Raw genomic sequence first — 20,016 nt, 5'->3', positions numbered from 1 at the left:
ACCCGACCCACTAGAGCAGTGAGGAAACAAATGTTGTGGGCCCCATCCCCTAAGGAGACACATCTGGTGGGGGACCCAGAAGAAGGGCCTCTCTATGGTGGCTCCTTCTGTCTGGAACATCATGCCTCCAGAAATTAGACAGGCCCCCACTCTAGCACTCTTTCAGAAAGCTCTGAAGCAGTGGTGAAATCCAAATTTTTTTACTACTGGTTCTGTGGGCGTGGCTTGGTGGGAGTGGCAGGGGAAGCATACTGCAAAATCTCCATTCCCACCCCACTCCAGGGAAAGGATACTACAAAATCCCCATTCCCTCCCCACTCTGTGGCCAGGTGGGGGTGGCATTTGCCAATTCTCTGACCTACTCAAAATTTTTGCTACCGGTTCTCCAGAATCTGTCAGAACCTGCTGGCTTTCACCCCTGTTCTGAAGACGTGGTTCTACCAGCAGACCTGGGAAACCCAGAGCAGAATGGAGCCCATCAATGGCTGGTATGAATGTGTGTTGTCATCGGGGGGGGGGTGTTATTATTTTATTATTTTTATTTCTTTTCTATTGTGTTTTTATGTCCTTGAGTCGCCATGTGTGGATAAACGACAATATAAATTTTCTAAACAAATAAATAAACTGTCCCCTCTCTTTACCTCCAAAACATCTGAAGAACTTGCTGTCCCTTCCCAACCAGCAAGGTGATCCATTTTTGGTTTAGTGTGCTTTTTCCCTGACACTTTTTCAAAGGGAAAAAGGGAGCCTGGATAGCTCAACAGACTAAAAAAGCCTGTTATTAACATTCAGCTGTCTGCAATTATTGCAAGTTCGAATCTCACAAGGCTCAAGGTTGACTCAGCCTTCCATCCTTTCTAAGGTAGGTAAATTGAGGACCCAGTTTGTGGGGGCAATAAGCTGACTTTGTATAAATATACAAAAGTATGAAGGCTATTGCTTAACGCATTATAAGCCGCCCTGAGTCTCTGGAGAAGGGCGGCATATAAATCTAATTTTTTTTTTAAAAAGGCTTTTATTATAGTTTATGTATAACGGCCAGTATAGAAAATTGTATAAATAAATTGTTCTGCCTTAATCCAGGAGGATATATTGAACACAACTTCTGAAGACCTTTTTTGCTACTGAGACCCATTGTGATAATGAGAACTGACAACACTGAAGATTCTTTTGATTTCCCCAAAACTTGTTTTTAAATCAAATTAAATGTATCCCCTAATCAGCCTGTATCTTTCCCACATAACTGAGAATAAATAAAACTAGATTATAGATACTTGGATGAACCCTGCACTGCACATCTCATTGAATAAGAGTTCTATTAAAACTACAAGCTCTTAAGTTAACAAACATGTTGCTATGGTGATAGAGTAAGCTTGTAAAAAACTATAGGCATTCATATTCATAGAAACTTCTGAAGCAAGACCAAATGTTGGATGCAACACCTGCACTCTTGCCAAGTTTGAACTAACACATAAATTATGGTAGAAATAAATGGGTGTGACTAATATAAGCACAGCACACTAAAGGAGAAAGGAGGGGCAGGGGAAAATGTAGCATATGCCTTGAAGGCAATATTCAGAGTTTGCAGGAGATGGGCATTTTGAAGAGCATATTTTTTTCCCCTGTTCACCTTTCTACTCCATAACTGCATCGCACATTTCTCCCCCATAAATTGCACAACTGCTAGTTAATTATATTGCTGCAACCTGGGGAACAAGTGTTGTAACACTTTGTTTCTTTGTAATATTGGGAACATTAACTTTCACTGGAGCAGGAAATTTGGTTCCCTTTCACTCGTAGGGAACTCAATTGCAAATCGCCCCTTTCAGAAATGTTGCCAGCATGGGTCAGAAGCACTATCCCACCTGCCATCAAGCCCAGCACTGGAGAATTATTATCTCGATTTTTATTTTTAAATTTCTCTCCATTTTCAACACTCCTGCCCTATGATCTTAGTTCCTGAATCTCCGAGATCAAATGCCATCAAGAATCTGCAGAGCATTAAATGTGCTGTATCCAGTTCCAGCAAGTTCCTGCTAATTACTGTGGTCACACTTCCTGGTCCAACCATCCGAGGAGGACTTTGCAGCCTTCTCAAATAGAAGAGGTCACCTAGCCGTGTGATGTAGGTCATCGTGTCCACAGGTGCTGTTGGTCAGAAGAAGCTAGTTGTTAGAACAGGAAGAGCAACCTCAGGGAAATTAACTGATACATGCAGTATGATTCATGTCAGCACACTGAGGGCAGAGGGAGAAGAGAAACAGGCATTAATGTTGGCTTACACTTCATCATCATCTTCAGTGTTTTCCCCTGAAGACTGTGCATGTTCTCTGTTTGGGATGCTACAATTCAGTGGTGAAATGTAAAATTTGTTACTACCGGTTCTGTGGGCGTGGCTTGGTGGTGGGGGGTAATGTGACTCGGTGGGCGTGGCCAACTTTTTTTTGTTTTTTTACTTTTAAAAGCATTTCGGCTGAAGAGGTTGCAGAAAAAATGCTTTTAAAAGCCTCTGACGATCAGGCAACTCAGCTGTGATCATCAGAGGCTTTTTAAAGCATTTTTTCTACAACCTCTTTGGCCAAAGAGGTTGTAGAAAAAAAATGCTTTTAAAAGCCTCTGACGATCCCAGCTGAGCCGCATGATCATCAGAGGCTTTTTTTTTTTTCACTTTTAAAAGCATTTTTTTTGGCCAAAGAGATAAAAATGCTTTTAAAAGTACAAAAAAACAGCCTCTGATGATCGTGTGGCTCAGCTGGGCGGGGGGGGGTGCAAGGTTTTTTGCTACCGGTTCTCCGAACCACCCGCCACCATTGCTACAGGATCAGGTGATCCGGTCCGAACTGGAAGCATTTCACCCCTGCTACAAGTTAAAGCCATGAGCAGGTCCTACAGAAGATAAAAGAGAAGATGCTCTCCTTTCAACGCAGGTAGTCCTCGATGGATAACCCCAACTGAGCCTAAAATTTATGTTGCTAACGGAGACATTTGTTAGGTGAGCTTTGCTCCATTTTACAAGCTTTCTTGCCACAGTTCTTAAGTGAATCACTGCAGTTATTAAGTTAGTAACACAGTTGTTAAGTGAATTTGGCTTCCCCGTTGACTTTGCTTGTCAGAAGGTCACAAAAGGTGATCATATGAACCCAAGACATTGTAACCGTCATAAATATGAGTCAGTTGCCAAGCGTCTAAAGTTTGATCACGTTGTTCTGACCGAGGCTTCCTGATACAATTAAAGCACACAATGAGTCCCCAAAACCCTCTTTTTATTTCAACGGCTGTGAATTCTGCTCATTCAGAGCCTGTTCATTCCCGATCTGTTCATCACAGAGGAGTCCCAAATAGTTGGAAAGATTCCTATAGAAGTCTGCCACAATTCTTCGGGATAATGGTGATAAACACCCACCTTTATCTCCCTTGACACGCTGCCAAGATCCAATTGGCAATTAACTTTGCAAGGCCACATGGAAACACAGAGTCAACATGGAGCTGCAGTCTTGAAACCGGCCAGCACGAACAACAGTTGCTTCCTGCAAAGGGTTCACGTGCCTCTGCTCCTCCTTTATGTCTTATGGGAGGGGCCAATCATCTCCAAGCCCTACTCCTGAGTCATCCCTTTTGTTTTAACTGTTCTTGCCTTCTGGCAGCTCTGCGCATGAGCGCACTGGGAACAGGCTCCCCCTGTTCCTCTGTCTCGCTGATGTCCAACTCTGGAGACTCCGGGGTCTGCACATAACTCCCAGATGGCCCTGGCCCCATCTCTGCCTCTGACGCAGAGCCCTCGTCCGAGCCTTCCCCAGACTTTAGGACTGGCCCATGTTTCTCCCCAGCCTCCTCACTGTCCGACTTTGCTGTCAGCTACGCAGACCGCCGGTGGACCACAACACACATGGTCATGGAGATGCTGCAACAATGGTAAGTGTGAAAAATGGTCATAAGTCACTTTTTCAGTGCCATTGTAACTTGGAACAGTCAAACAGACTTACAAACAGTTGTAAGTCATGGATTACCTGTATCTACTTGTGGAAGACAAAAGTACTTGCAGCTGAATTTTATTTCACTAATGGCAATGGAAGAGCATAGCTTTCACTAATGGCAATAGCTTCCACACTGCCCCAAGAGATAGTTCGCAGAACCAATTATGATTAATATAAGGCCCTGAGAGATTGTTTCTTCTGCCAGGTTGGGAGCAGGAGGAGGTTCACTTTTGTGCTAAGTACAGTTCTTCAGTAATTGGGGCCGAAATCCAAATATGTGGGGTTTCAGTTCCCATCATTATCAGCCAACATGGCAATGATAAGAATTATGAATAGTGGTGTCAGCAGAGCAACAAGTTTGTCAATCCTTGAATTTGAGAATGTTCACTGGCATAACCAATGTTCTGAAAAAGCTAATTTTCTATCAGGTTTCCTGGAGTGATTATGCATGACTTCACACAATTTAAAAAATCCATCAGGAGATAATAGTATAGGACACAAGTTTCAGTTTGACTGTTTTCTTTCCACAAATGACATGCATTCTGTTCTTAGAAATAAAAAATACAGCATACTTTTTCTTTTTTTTCTTTTTTTTTTAGAAAAGAGACTTCCACATTTCTGTTAATTAGGAGGAAAAGTTTTTCCACAACCAAATCACACATATCACTGTCATCCAAATCAATTCTTCTTTCTGTGCTGTTTCCCCTAATCTATGTCGACATCCATTTGAACCTGTTCTCAGTTTCATGAAAATTCTTCCACTGTAAAAACAGGGGAAAGGAACTAACCATAGAAGGTATGCCATATCCAAAGCCCTGCCAGGCTCAATCCAACAGAGGGGAAGGGAGGGAGCCTTTCCAATTGGTTGAATACACACAAACAAACACACACACACACACACACACACACACACACAGAGAGAGAGAGAGAGAGAGAGAGAGAGAGAGAGAGAGAGAGAGAGAGACCATACACACACACACACTCCTTTCTTCTGAATTCCTTCAGCCTGATTACAATGGTGGAATTAATTTAAAGCAGTACTTTAAGGATTTTTGAAAAATTGCTGCCTGTTATAAGTCTCTGCAATCAAAGTCTTTTATCAATTCCAGCCTTTCCCCCGAGGGAGGGAGGGAGAGAGAGAGAGAGAGATTTTTTCTCTACTGTCCTTAGGCAAATGATGTTTGTGAAATGAGGCCTGGGGTATTTACAGTAGGGCAGGTGAGGTTGGATATTTATTTCCGAAACTAAACATAGAACATAGAATAATAGAGTTGGAAGGGACGTAGTCCAACCCCTTACTCGAGCAAGAGACCCTATACCAGTGATGACTAGCCTTTTGGCCGTCGCGTGCCAAAAGCGGGGGGAGCGCGTGTGTGTGCCCACACTCATAATTCAATGCGCCCCACCACCACCGTGCCTGTACGTGCGACCCCCCCACACTCCCACCGCTTTTGGCAGGCGATGGCATGGTGGGCCCGGTAGGCCTGTTTTTCACTCTCCCCAGGCTTCAGAGGCTTTCTAGGACCCTGGGGAGGGTGAAAACGGCCTTCCCGCCTTCCCCTGGAAGCCCTCTGGAGGCCGGAAACAGCCCATTTCCCAACTTCTGGTGGGCCTGGAAGGCCCAAAAATCAGCTGGCTGGCACGTGCATGCGTGCTGGAGCTGAGCTAGGGCAATGCTTGCGTGCCCACAGATATGGCTCTGTGTGCCACCTCTGGCATACGTGCCATAGGTTCGCCATCATGGCCCTATACCATTTCAAACAAATGGTTGTCCAGTCTGTTTTTGAAAGCCTCCAGTAATGGAACACCCACAACTTCTGAAAGCAAGCTGTTCCATTGGTTGATTGTTCTCACTGAACAATGGGCTACTCTCAGTGAGGGAAATCCCAAATATTTTGTGGGCCCAGAGACATCCTTCCAGATGCCATCTGATGGCAGCCTTCATATTTGCTACAATTCTATACTCTTATTTTTGTTTACAGACAAATTTATCCCCAAAACAATCTATCTACCCAAGTTACGTTCTGTAAACTTGTCTGCTCGTTTAAGATGTTGATGGACCTTCTTCTGCTCTTGTGGGTATTTTTCTGGGTAATATTTGCAGCATGCTCTGCTTGTTACAATTCTTATATTAAGTTACTCAACTACCATATGATGATATGGCCAAATTCCAAACCAGCTTTGTGTGTATAAACATTTTAAAGACACAATTGCCTTTGCCAATCCAGGCAGCTTCACAGATATTTCACTGATTCACTGTGAATCTTATCAGAAATAGCCACAGTTCCAGTACTTTAGCAATAACTTTTAAACATATACTGCTGCTTTTATGTCTTGAACTCAGTATCTAATCCAAAATAAAATAAAGTCTTTGATCTACTTCTAATGATTATTCATGTTCTATTTAAAACAATAAAATAAACATTTAGAAAAAAAATATGAGATTGCAGCTTACCCAATTACCTTTACTACAACTATGGATTCAAACCAGTTATATGAATTTAAAAGAAACGTTTATCCTAGCTAAACGTTTTGTAGATTTTGTGCCACTGATCAACTTTTGACTCTGTGTCAACTTTGTTGCTAAGTCGTCAATTTCTTAGGAGGTTTGTGCAAATTTTGTTTTCTTCTAATTTTGATGAGAGATATGGGTATTCTGAACATCTGACAGACAGTTCCTTACCTGAAAAAGTTTTTTTTCATAAGACCAGAACAAATCCATATTATCCCTTCAATTTATTTAGAATTTTCATGACTAGAATGCTGTGTTCAGCTAAAGTACTTTATGCCTGAAATCTCAATCGTATAATTAATTTAATTCAACTGGGATATGAGTATAATGTGGTAGGTAAATTGGCTTGAGAACCCTAAACAAAGGATTATAAATAGAATTAGATGGTGCTTCAGGGTTTCAACTAAGTTCTGTCTTGTTCATTAAAAAAGAAAGAAAAGAAACTATATAAAGCTGGATAATTAAACAAGCTTGATAAACTGGCACAACAGGGATTCTTACACTTAGACAATCATTAGAATTACAATTGGATGGGCGTGGGGAGGAGTGCTTCTATTTTTACAATGCTTTAAAAGAAAGATTCCCTTATGCCCTACAAAGAAAACATTATTCAGAGCCATTTCACACATGTCACAACAGCCAACATATTTTTTTAAAACTATCATTTATCTTCAACAGCAGGAAATGGCATCAATCCTTGACCATGGACTTGCCATAAACAGAGGATTCCCGACCCATATGTGGCACTGCTACACTTACAATACACATTTCCCTTTCAGACCACGTGAATAGAATAGAATAGAATAGAATAGAATAGAATAGAATAGAATAGAATAGAATAGAATAGAATAGAGCAGAGCAGAGCAGAGCAGAGCAGAGCAGAACAGAACAGAACAGAACAGAACAGAACAGAACAGAACAGAATAGAATAGAATAGAATAGAATAGAATAGAATAGAATAGAATAGAATAGAATTCTTTATTGGCCAAGTGTGATTGGACACACAAGGAATTTGTCTTTGGTGCATATGCTCTCAGCGTACATAAAAAGAAAAGATACATTCTTCAAGAATCATAAGGTACAACATTTAATGATAGTCATAGGGTACAAATAAGCAATCAAATCATACTAGGAAACAATATAAATCGTAAGGATACAAGCAACAAAGTTACAGTCATACAGTCATAAGTGGGAGGAGATGGGTGATAAGAATGATGAGAAGACTAATAGTAATAGTAATGCAGAATTAGCGAATAGTTTGATAGTGTTGAGGGAATTATTTGTTTAACAGAGTGATGGCGTTCAGGGGAAAAAACTGTTCTTGTGTCTAGTTGTTTTGGTGTGCAGCACTCTATAGCATCATTTTGAGGGTAGGAGCTGAAACAGTTTATGTCCAGGATGCGAGGGGTCTGTAAATATTTTCACAGCCCTCTTTTTGACTCGTGCAGTATACAGGTCCTCAATGGAAGGCGGGTTGGTAGTAATTGTTTTTTCTGCAGTTCTAATTATCCTCTGAAGTCTGTGTCTGTCTTGTTGGGTTGCAGAACCAAACCAGACAGTTATAGAGGTGCAGATGACAGACTCAATAATTCCTCTGTAGAACTGTATCAGCAGCTCCTTGGGCAGTTTGAGCTTCCTGAGTTGGCAAATTTCACACATTAGGGATATCTCTGATATAAAAGAGAAATACAGGAACAAGTGGGTGGGCCTTGAGGCAAAAATCTGTCAGCTGAGAGGCATAGTCCAACAATAAGAAACAACTGTGCAGAAACAGAAAACTGGAACCTAAAGCACACTCAAGTTGTTGGCCTTTGAGTGACAAACTCAAGTAGACCATCCTGATTACACAACAAATCAAATGTATGCAATCTCTATCTCTCTCTATCTCTATCTCGTCTATCTCTATCTCTCTATCTCTATCTCGTCTATCTCTATCTCTCTATCTCTATCTAGTCTATCTCTATCTCTCTATCTCTATCTCTCTCTAGTCTATCTCTATCTCTGTCTCTATCTCTGTCTATCTCTCTATCTCTCTCTATCTCTCTCTCTATCTCTCTCTATCTATCTCTCTCTAGTTTATCTTTATCTCTGTCTCTATCTCTCTATATACCTCTATCTCTATCTTTATCTAGTCTATCTCTGTCTCTGTCTCTGTCTCTCTCTATCTCTCTCTCTCTCTCTTTGCCTGCCTGCCTGCCTGCCTGCCTGCCTATAACCATCCCTAGAGTCCAACACGACTAGATAGGGGAAACCTTTACCTTTATTTATTTATTTATTTTTCTATCCATCTATCCTCCACTTTCATTTTTTAAAGGAAACTGTTCCCATTTTATAGATGAGAAACACAGAGTTCTGGTTGCTAGTGCAAGATTAGAAAAAGAATCTCTGGCACAGTCTTCTAAAACTCGGGGCTTTCCCGTCACCTTCTCACAAACAGATATACAAAGACATAAAATTCTAATTAAGCCTGAACAGCTGCAGTCTCTTCCCTGTCAACATAATTTTGGCAATGCTGACCTCTAAAAACATGACTCAGCAGAGTTTTTAGTACTGACATGCATTGATCATTGAAAATGGATCTGGGAGATCATCTTGCACTTAAGTCTGGTTTTAATGAAAGTTTTAGGCTAGACATAACTCACATGTTTTCATGTGACCAGCATCAAAACTTTGTCAAACTGAGATTTCTCTTTCAAAAAAAGTACAATTGAAGAGCAAGGCCCCCGTGGTACACTCAAATACAATAGCACTTAGACTTATATACCACTTTACAGTGTTTTACAGACCTCTCTAAGCAGTTTACAGAGTCAGCATATTGCCCCCAACAATCTGGGTCTTCACTTTACCGACCTCGGGAGGATGGAAGGCTGAGTCAACCTTGAGCCGTTCAGAATCGAACTGCTGGCAATCAGCATAATTAGCCGGAATACTGCATTTTAGCACTGCATCACCATGGCTCATTACAATGAACAAAGGAAGCTGTGCTCACTCTTTCCTCCATGAAATTTTGGGCCACCCATGTTGACAATCATAGCCTTTGCAGAAGTTTAATCCTACTATGGCCAAAATTTCCATGCAAAATGGTTCTCAAAACAATTGAACCTGCCATGTATATGGAAATCACCTTAGTATTCGGAATCAAACTTCTGGATTGCCCCAGCATAGCCCTCTGCAAAGACTGTGATTGTCAACATGGGTTGCCCAACATTTCATGGAAGAAAGAATGAGCACTGCTTCCTTTGTCTACTTTGAGTTATATACTTCTCTAGGATGACAAAATAGCATTATGGGCAGCATATAAATTTAATAAATGAATTAATAAATTTGGAGCTGGTGTGTGTGGTTTTTTCAATTGTACTTGGGAGATGCTGATAATTGAACAAACACATTTCCACTATAGAGCATATGCTCTGACTCTGCCACTAAATTAAAAGCCATCCCAGTGTGAAGATCTTGCTGATGTGATTGTGGTATTAGTATGTCTGTCTTTATATAATCCTCCCTAATAATCAAGATAGTTAGATACTAGTCTATGCAGAACAGAGTCACTTGACTAGAATAATTTATCCACATTAATTCAGCATTTCTTTTGAAACTGCTTTGGTCATGAAGATACACAAATTTCTGAATGTTTGTTTGTCAGCTAATCCATACCTCATTCTGACTCTCCTTTTAAATAAAATATTCTCCTGCCACTAATGCAGTCTTATAGTTTATTACCATATGGTAAAGATTAACATTCTTCTCAACCCACAGTCAATATAATATTGGATAAAGCAAGATAAATCTATTAGAATTCAGGGCAAAATGAATGATTTTTACACCAGAATTTAATACATTTATCTTATTTTTGCATGTATCATGTCAAACCATGATGCTTCCTATCAAGCAGCACGGTTATCAATCATTTTTAATAGCAGTCATCAATATTACAAAAATTCTGAATAAGCTTTTAATCTAAATCTTTTGGATATATCGAAATCAATTCTTATTTTAAAAAGTATCCTTTATACTGGAAAATTTAAATGCTTTTAGAAACATCTGAGATGTACATAATTCATAATAAACGCATTCATATTTTATATCTTCATAGCAGTTGGCAATAATAAGGAAAATTGTAATTCAAGAAAAAACAGGATGTCTTCAGCAATAGACTGCATGCAGATGTTTTCCACTGTTATTTTCAGTTGGTCCTGGATTAGAACCAAGGTGATCATCTGAGTTCCTTGCTTCAGGCTAAGTGCCATCCCATCATTACTGAAACATTACAGATAAGCATCATTGACACCAGCTTTATATGTTACAGCCACCATCTGTCACATCAAAACAAGACGAAGCTCAAAATACAAGAAGAATGTTGGTCACTAAAGTGTAAAACACTTCCCCTGTTGCAAATAACTATGTTCCTCCCACATGTACAGGGGATTCATGATGTCATCCCTGATAATTATGTTCAACAGTTGGCAGTTATGGAGACACTCCTGAACAATGATCTTTGAGATAACTGCCACTCACAAAGTATTTGCCTTCCAAAATTTGTAAAGTTGAAGATTATTGTTCGTCGCAGAGTCAGCCAGGTGTTCAGATTGGATTTGGCATTTTTGTCTATCTATCAGGTACTTTTCAAGGACCTGGAATAGACAAATGTGTATGTTTGATAGTGTTACAGATATCATGGCAGGATGTAAGCTGTTTCAACTAAAGCTGCAATTGACTGACGGTGAATTTGTCAATTCCGATGGTATTCAAATGATGCTCCAGTTGTTTTGGGATTGCAACCAAGGCACCTATTATTATTGTAGTTACGTTTGCTTGCTTCTGACACAGTCATTCTATTTCTATTTGCACATCTTTGTATTTTGTGATCTTCTCCAGTTCTTTCTCTTCTCTTCTGCTCTCTCCAGATATTGACATGTACATTATTCACTCTTTTCTGTCTTTCTTATCAACTGTTGTTCAGTCTAGGGTGTTATGTAGCGGGTGCCCCGACACACACTGATAGGGCTCAAACCGCTAGCACAAAGACCATCTCCAGTGTCATTAAGCCACTGAGCTACCGCATCTCCTAAAGTTGAAGATGATTCATGCAAATCAATCATTTGGTCTTTTTGAAATGCTTTTGAGGGGTTTTCTTTTTTTTTTTTTTTAATTTGATTTATATGCTGCCCTTCTCCGGAGACTCAGGGTGGCTTACAATGCGTTAAACAATAGCCTTCATACTTTTGTATATTTTATACAAAGTCAGCTTATTGCCCCCATAAACTGGGTCCTCAATTTACCTACCTTAGAAAGGATGGAAGGCTGAGTCAACCTTGAGCCTGGCAAAATTCGAACTTACTTTAATTGCAGACAGCTGGTGTTAAATTACAGTGCCTTGTCCGCAGAGCTATCCAGGCTCTGGATAGCTCTTATTTGAAAATAAGAGATGCAAATCAGTATGGATCAATAGGAAAAGAGGTGTTAAACCATAAGGACAGTAAGCAAACAAGACAAATAAGCTGAGCATGTATAGATGAAAGAGAAGGCACCAAACATGGAAACAATATGAGGAACGCAAACAATGGTTTAAAAAAAGCAAGTCAGGATGTGGACAGGGTTCTGGGTAAGATTCGTGCCGCCACGTGTTTATTGGACCCGTGTCCCTCCTGGTTGGTACTGGCCTCCCGGGAGGTTACACAAGGCTAGCTCCAGGGAATTATAAGTGCTTCTCTGAGTGAGGGCGCCTTTCCTGCCGCCTTGAAAGAGGCAGTGGTGAGGCCCCTCCTCAAGAAGCCTTCCCTGGACCCGGCTGAATTAGCTAACTACCGTCCAGTCTCCAACCTTCGTTTTGTGGCAAAGGTTGTTGAGAGCGTGGTGGCACGACAGCTTCCCCTATCTATCTGGACCCGTACCAGTCGGGCTTCAGGCAGGGGTACAGCACTGAAACAGCATTGGTCGCGTTGGTGGATGATCTCTGGAGGGCTCGGGACAGGGGCTGCTCCTCTGTCCTAGTCCTATTAGATCTCTCAGTGGCTTTTGATACCATCAACCATGGTATCATGCTGCAGTGGTTGAGAGGGTTAGGAATAGGGGGCACCGTTCTGCGGTGGTTCTCCTCCTTCCTCTCCGACCGCTCGCAGTTCGTGTTGACAGGGGGGCAGAAGTCGACCTCGAGGCACCTCGCATGGGAATGCCGCAAGGGTTGGTCCTCTCGCCCCTTCTGTTCAACATTTATGTGAAACCGCTGGGCGAGATCATCCATGGTTTTGGGGTGAAGTGTCATCTGTACGCTGATGATACTCAGCTGTACATTTCCACCCCTGACCACCCCAACGATGCCCTTGAAGTGATGTCTCGCTGCCTGGAGGCCATGCGGGTCTGGATGGGGAGGAACAGGCTCAGACTCAACCCTTCCAAGACTGAGTGGCTGTGGCTTCTGTCCCAATATAGTCAGCAGGTGCTATCGCTGACTATTGGGGGTGAATCCCTGCCCCCCACAGAGAGAGTTCGCAATCTGGGTGTCCTCCTGGACACACGGCTGTCTTTAGAAGAGCATATGACGGCCGTGGCCAGGGGGGCCTTTTATCAGGTTCGCCTGATTCGCCAGTTGCAGCCCTTTCTGGACCGGGACGCCTTACGCACGGTCACTCACGCCATTGTCACCTCCCGCCTGAACTATTTTAATGCTCTCTACATGGGGCTCCCCTTGAAGAGCACTCGGAGGCTCCAGCTGGTCCAGAATGCGGCCGCGTGGGTGGTTATGGGCGCAACTCGTTGCACCCACGTGACACCCCTCCTGCGCGAGCTGCACTAGCTCCCAGTGGTCTTCCGGGTGCGATTCAAGGTGCTGGTCACCACCTTTAAAGCGCTCCATGGCATAGGACCCAGGTACCTTCAAGACCGACTTCTGCCACCAATAGCCTCCCACCGGCCAGTTCGCTCCCACAGAGAGGGCCTCCTCAGGGTGCCATCGGCCAAGTTATGTCGGCTGGTGACACCCAGGGGGAGGGCCTTCTCTGTGGGAGCCCCAGCCCTGTGGAATGAACTGCCCCCGGAAATACGTAAGATCTCCGACCTCCGGGTATTTTGTTGCGCACTCAGGACCCTGTTGTTCCGCCAGGCTGGGCTATCAACATAACAATTTTAAATTGGGTTTTAAATTTCTGGGGTTTTAAAATTTAGCCGAATGTATTTAATAATTTTAAACTATTTTAACTGATGTCATTTTGTGTTTTTAATAGGCTATACACCGCCCTGAGTCCTTCGGGAGAAGGGCAGTATAGAAATAAAATTATTTATTTATTTTATTTATTTATTATATTACACAGGAGTTAATGTAAATGTACCTTCCAAGTTCCATTTTCAAAGTCCTGAGTAGCTTCTCTTACCATGATTGCTAAAAACTGATACCAATTTCCTGCCACATGGTGAATATGAAAAATGTGCTAATTTTAGTTTTCATTTTAAAATAAACACATTACAGTTAAAAACAATGAAAACTCCCCCCAATGAAAGCTCACCCTTAAATCCATATCAACCACATGTGATGTGACCTCCAACCACCTTGGCGCCCTCAGACACTTGCCCCAAAAGCAGGAATATACGAATCAGTGGATTTCCACATCCCTTTAGGTCAGGGGTGAAATCCAGCAGGTTATGACAGGTTCTGGAGAACTGGTAGTGGAAATTTTGAGTAGTTCGGAGAGCCAGCAAATACCACTTCTGGCTGGCCCCCGAGTGGGGTGGAAATGGAGATTTTGTAATATCCTTCCCCCAGGAGTGAGGAGGGAATGGGGATTGTGCAGTATCCTTCCTCTGCCACGCCCACCAAGCCACACCCACAGAACCGGTAGGAAAAAATATTAGATTTCACCCCTGCTTTAGTGGCCCTTCACAGGTGCCTTCTCCATTGCCTGTATTGATGTTATAACTGAACCAACTTTATTAATGTTGATAATCGTTTGCATTAATGTATTTTACTACATTTGTATTTAAATTTTTGATATCATTTCATTATAGTACTTTAACCCTTTCACTGTAGGAAGAGCGAGTCCTGCTTGATTGGAGCAGCATACAATCCCTAGTACATAAATAAATACTTGTTGCCCAGCAACCAACATCTACCTTTCAGAAGATGTCCTCTGCATAGAACAGAACTTTTTAAGAAATTAGCTTCTTTCTGTAAGGTCCTACAAGAAACATCAGCCATAGGTAGTCCTTGACTTACAAAAATCAATGACCTTGGAAAGGGTGTTTTATGACCTGTCACAAAATATTGCACCACCCCGTGGTTATGTGATAGTGATCCGGGTGCTTGGCAATCTGTCTGCATTAATGACTGGCTCCTAAACACCCCAGATTATGTGATTGCCATCTGCAATCTTTTCTGCCAGCTTCCCAGAAAGTTAATAGGGAAGTCAGAAGGGAAGGCTGCAAGCTGCTGCTGCCTGCTGAGAGGCTCCCTCTTGTTTCTGGGATCTGGCTGCCTGAAAGAACTGCCTGCTGAGGGGAGCTGAACTTCTCTGGTAGGATGCAGAAGCTGAGAACCGATCCAGAAGTTTCCACATATTGAGATAAACTGAATTTAGGAGGCAGCTCTTTCACTACTTCTGTTTAACAAGCTGGGAGATTGCTTAATGACTGCAACCAGGAGTGCCTTCATTGCAACCACTGAGTGAATTAATCATGTGGGCATCTCATTTAATGACTGCTTCACTCAACAACCAAGATTCCAGTCCCAATTCACCATAAATCAAAGACTATGTGTATAACCTTAGATTGCCAATCTCAAACACACCAAGGTATAAGGAAGATATTGTCTGTGTGTGGTGATTTTTTTAAAAAAATAGAGAATTATATATTAGCCAATCACTTTTTAGCCTAAAAGACTCCAACCTGTGTGATTGGTTTAAGTTTCAGCATGTCATACTAGCTCAGAAAACTGAATATGTCATGGTATGTGCCTCTTCTGATACTTTTCTATGCACAATCTGTAACCCAACAGTTGTATTTGTCCTTGAAGTTTCCATCCCACTGATTTAGGCTGATGCGCAAATCCTTTTTACGTAGGTTTGGTGTCAGGTATAGAAAATAAGATGTGACTTTTCTGGGAAGAAAATCAAAAGGAGGATGAGGAGAAAAGTTCACTTTAAAGGATGATAGTCTCCCCAGAGTTTCAAGTTGTGAAGTACAGATGGGAAGTTATATTCCATCTTTTAAAATTATGATTGGGGTTTTTTTTGTGGAAAATATAATTAGCCTAAAAGTTTTTGGCATAAATTGCATCGCAGCATAAATCCTTTAAGCTTCTCTTTTGGCTTGCTCTTTTGAAAATTCTGTACTTGGACATATATGGAACCACAGGAAGTCTGTCATGGATTTTTCTTCCTGTCATGAATCAGTCTTATAGTTGCTTCTGTTTCTACGGCCTGGACTGTTTCTTTAGAATCCAAGTATTTTCATTTCATGTTCAAATATCCTCATGTTATGTCTTTAAAAAATAAATTTACAGCATTTCTTTTCTTTCTCAGAGACTCTTCCCATCCTGCTTACAATCTTTTTGGACTGTTGCCTTCCGGCAGAAGATACAGAACAATTAAAACTCGCACCACACGTTTTCTGAATAGTTTTTATGCCAGAGCTATAATTGCACTCAACAATGAACTAAAGGGCCACCATCAGTGAGCTGTTGGACAGCATTACTTGGTCTGTTGTGTGGATGTTTGGGCGGTTTAGGGATGGGGAATTTGTGGTGGGTGGGGCAGGGGTGGGTTCTACTTACCTACTTACTACCGGTTCGCAACGGGGCCACATGCTCTTCGGCGCATGCGCAGAAGCATTTCCATGATGTCAGGATCAGTGGGCGGAGCCTCCCACCGGTTGTACTATCGGTTCTATAGACCCGGTGCGAACCGGGGGCAACCCAAGACTGGGGTGGGGGTATGTTTGGGAATTGTTATGTGTGTTGGACCTGGTCTTTGGGTGTTAAGTGAATTTCGTTGTATGGGTATACTGTGTATACATGTACAATGACAATAAAGTTATTATTATTATTAACTTGTATTGTAAGTATTGTATTTCAAATTTCCATTCTGTGAAATTGTACTCTTAAATGCTTTGCTTATGATATGCTGCCTAGTAAGTGTGAAAGATATAAGAATATGAATAGGTTCTATGGTATATTTCTTATTACCATATTTTGAAACAAATTCACTCAATAAAACAGGGAGCCTTCAATTATGTGCATCCCAAAATATTAATTATCACATACAACTTTTCCTTTAAAGGAAATTCTTTGTCCCTCTGTATCGAAGATAGATAACTATCCAGATCCAGGAGATTTTAATAAGGGGAGCAACAGTTTGAAGCAAATCCCGGGGTTCCTTAAAGTGCTTTCCTGTTATCTGAAGCCAATGTCAGCTCTGGAATTATTGGGACACTTAAGTTGAGCCTTTTTGCATATTATTCCTTAACTCCCTTTCCAAACTGAGAAAATGATCCTTTATTTTCATTTGAGACAATACTAGGATGTGTGCATCTTATAAGAACTTCAGTTCACCGATCTGATGTGGTCACAAACATTTTAATAAGTGTGAGTAGAGAAAGCATTATGTTTCAAACTCAGGGAAGGACTTGAATTAGGAATGTGTATCTATGTATACATGTACTGCATCAGTGGTGGGATTCAGCCGGTTCTCTCCAAATTGTGCGAACTGGTAGGGGTGACGGCAGGAGGCTCCGCCCAACTGACCTGATTGCGCCTACTGCACATGAGCAGAAGGCCATGCACATGTGCAGATGAGGTGTGTGCGATTGGAGCGAGCGCACATGCAAGTGTGCTCACATTTGCGAACCGGTAGGGAAGGTAAGTGAATCCCACTGCTGTATTGTATGTATGAAATTTTTAAGCTGCCCATCTCACCTACAAGGTGACTCTGGGCAGATGTACAGTATGTATGTATGCATGCATGTATGTATGTGTGTATGTATGTATATAATTTATGCAATTAGAACTCATGATAGTTTTTAGTCTGATGCCTTAACCTCTGCACCAAACTGGCTTCATGAACATAAATATACACAGATAAAACAAATATTATTTGGAAGAAGGCTAGTGTAAGACTGCCTTTTCACTTAAACCTACAGAAATAGAATTCACTTGTCACAGCAATGTTTGGTTTTGGCTTTCGGCATATTGTAGCTTATAAACCAGGGTTTATGGCTTACTACTTGGCATAATCACAGGCCCTTGTGGCTTATTAAATAAATCATCACTAAAACCATACTTTGTATGATGTTGAACCCTGGCAAAACCCATATTGTGTGATGGAGCACTGAGCCTTGCTTCTCAACTCGGGCCACCGGTTTGCTATCTCAGTAAGAGAATCAGGCCTGTCTTCTTCAAAGGGAGAAAATAAACAGTGCAGTCTTCCAGGCTTTCCACTGAGCTGTCTCTTACAGTGTTATCACGCCTCCTAGGGGAACAGGCCGTGCAGTGCAACCAGATGGGAAGACAACGGGCAGGAAACCGCTGTGCTCTGAAGATGGAAAGTCAGGATTCTGTGCAAAGAACAAAGGACAGGATGGTCTGCAACTTCCCATTAAGAGCCTTTGATTCTACAAAGAGGCCATTGACAGACAGACGACATAGCCATGATTTCTAAGACTATTATGGTTTCCCAATTTTCTGACTAGGACTAAACTATGTGCATGGACAGCATGGGTTGTAATCTACCACACTGATCCAATGAAGGTTGGTTGGTTGGTAGATAGAGGGATGTTTTTCAGCTTCCAGTCTATAATTGAGAAGGAGTGATTGATCCCAAATCACCCAACTGGCTTTTGTGCCTAAGGAAGGGGCTAAAAACTCAGTCTTCCTACTCCTAATCTAGCAACCTGATCAATACGCCATATTGTCTCTCATATTGTCTCATATAGGTATTCCTGACCAATGCTCTTTTTTTTTTAACCCTTGCTTCTTCATCAAGAAACAAAACCTAAAGGGGAATGTCTCAGGAATACTTTTTAATTCAAAGCTCTCTCTTTTTCTTCCATTTCCTGTAAGATTTGTTTCCTGGAACTTAAAATAGACTCAAAATTTTTTAACAAATATAAATCATACTTTACAATTCATTACAGATCAAAGAGTGTGGAGACATAGGATTGTCTCATCATCCTTGCCTGTCCTGTTATTAAAAAAAAAAAAAAACCCTCTTCCTTTCTCTTTAATACGTAAGATTTCCGACCTCCGGATGTTCCGCTGCGCACTGAAGACCCTGTTGTTCCGCCAGGCAGGGCTGTCAATATAATAATTTTAAATTGGGGTATTTTAATTTTTGGGGTTTTAAATCGGCCAAATCTATTTAATTATTTTAATTTTTAATTATTGTTGTGTCTTGTGTTTTTAAATTGGCTGTACACCGCCCTGAGTCCTTCGGGAGAAGGGCGGTATAGAAATAAAATTATTATTATTATTATTATTATTATTATTATTATTATTATTATTATTATTATTATTATTAATGCAAACAATGGCATCTTACACAAGGAAACTAAATTAAAAGCAAAATATTATATTATTTATATGTGTGTGTATATATTTATACAGTATATATATATATTTTACAGAAGCAAGTTTTGCAACTATGCCAGGCCCTCCATGGGGCAGGAATGTTCAACACTGTCAGAATGAAAATCATATGCATGATATAATATGAGTGAAATGGTACTCATAGAGTGTAGATATTTATTTACAATTTATTGCACAGGAAAAATGTAAAAATAAGCACAGAGTCAACTTACCCCTAAGCTAAACTGTAAAATTAGTTTCATACTATGAACTCTTTCATCTTGGCTTTAATACATCAATATCAAATTCCACCCCTAAGAACTTTGTAGAAGTTTTAGAGAAACTGCCTATCCATCAAACATTATACCCAGGAGTCCTCCCACCCTGAACATCTCCAGGGATGTGGCCAGAGGTGGTATTCAGCCGTTTTGGACCGGTTCACCCAAACCGGTAGCGGAAATCATGGTTGGGCCCGCCCGCCCTGGCTCTATGCCATCCTATTTAGGCATGTTTTTGAGGCCGGGTGCATGTGTGAAAAGCAGGCACATGTGTGAACCGGGTGCGTATGAACCAGGCACGTGCCTGCACGAAGCGAGCGTGCACGGCAAACCGGTAGTAACATATTGTGAAACCCACCACTGGATGTGGCCTTCAATTCCAAAATTCTCCGCAATGGCCATTCTGGCTATAGGATCCTGGCAGATGGTCTACACCTCTGGAAGCTACCCATGATAGGGAAGGCTGCCATGGAATATTACAGCATAGAATAAGAGGAGCTGTACCTCTTATTTTTAAAATAACTTCTATGTCAAAAATGAGCCTTGGTACTACAGTGGTTTAAAGCACCCTGTTATTAACACAGCTGCCTGCAATTTACTGCTGGTTCGAATCTCTCCAAGGCTCAAGGTTGACTCAGCCTTCCATCCTTTCTAAGGTAGGTAAATTGAGGACCCAGTTTGTGGGGGCAATAAGCTGACTTTGTA

Source organism: Pantherophis guttatus, chromosome 1, assembly GCF_059756535.1.
Source record: "Pantherophis guttatus breed Tessera chromosome 1, ASM5975653v1, whole genome shotgun sequence".
In the NCBI taxonomy this organism is placed as follows: domain Eukaryota; kingdom Metazoa; phylum Chordata; class Lepidosauria; order Squamata; family Colubridae; genus Pantherophis; species Pantherophis guttatus.
Note: the sequence above shows the minus strand (reverse complement) of the source record.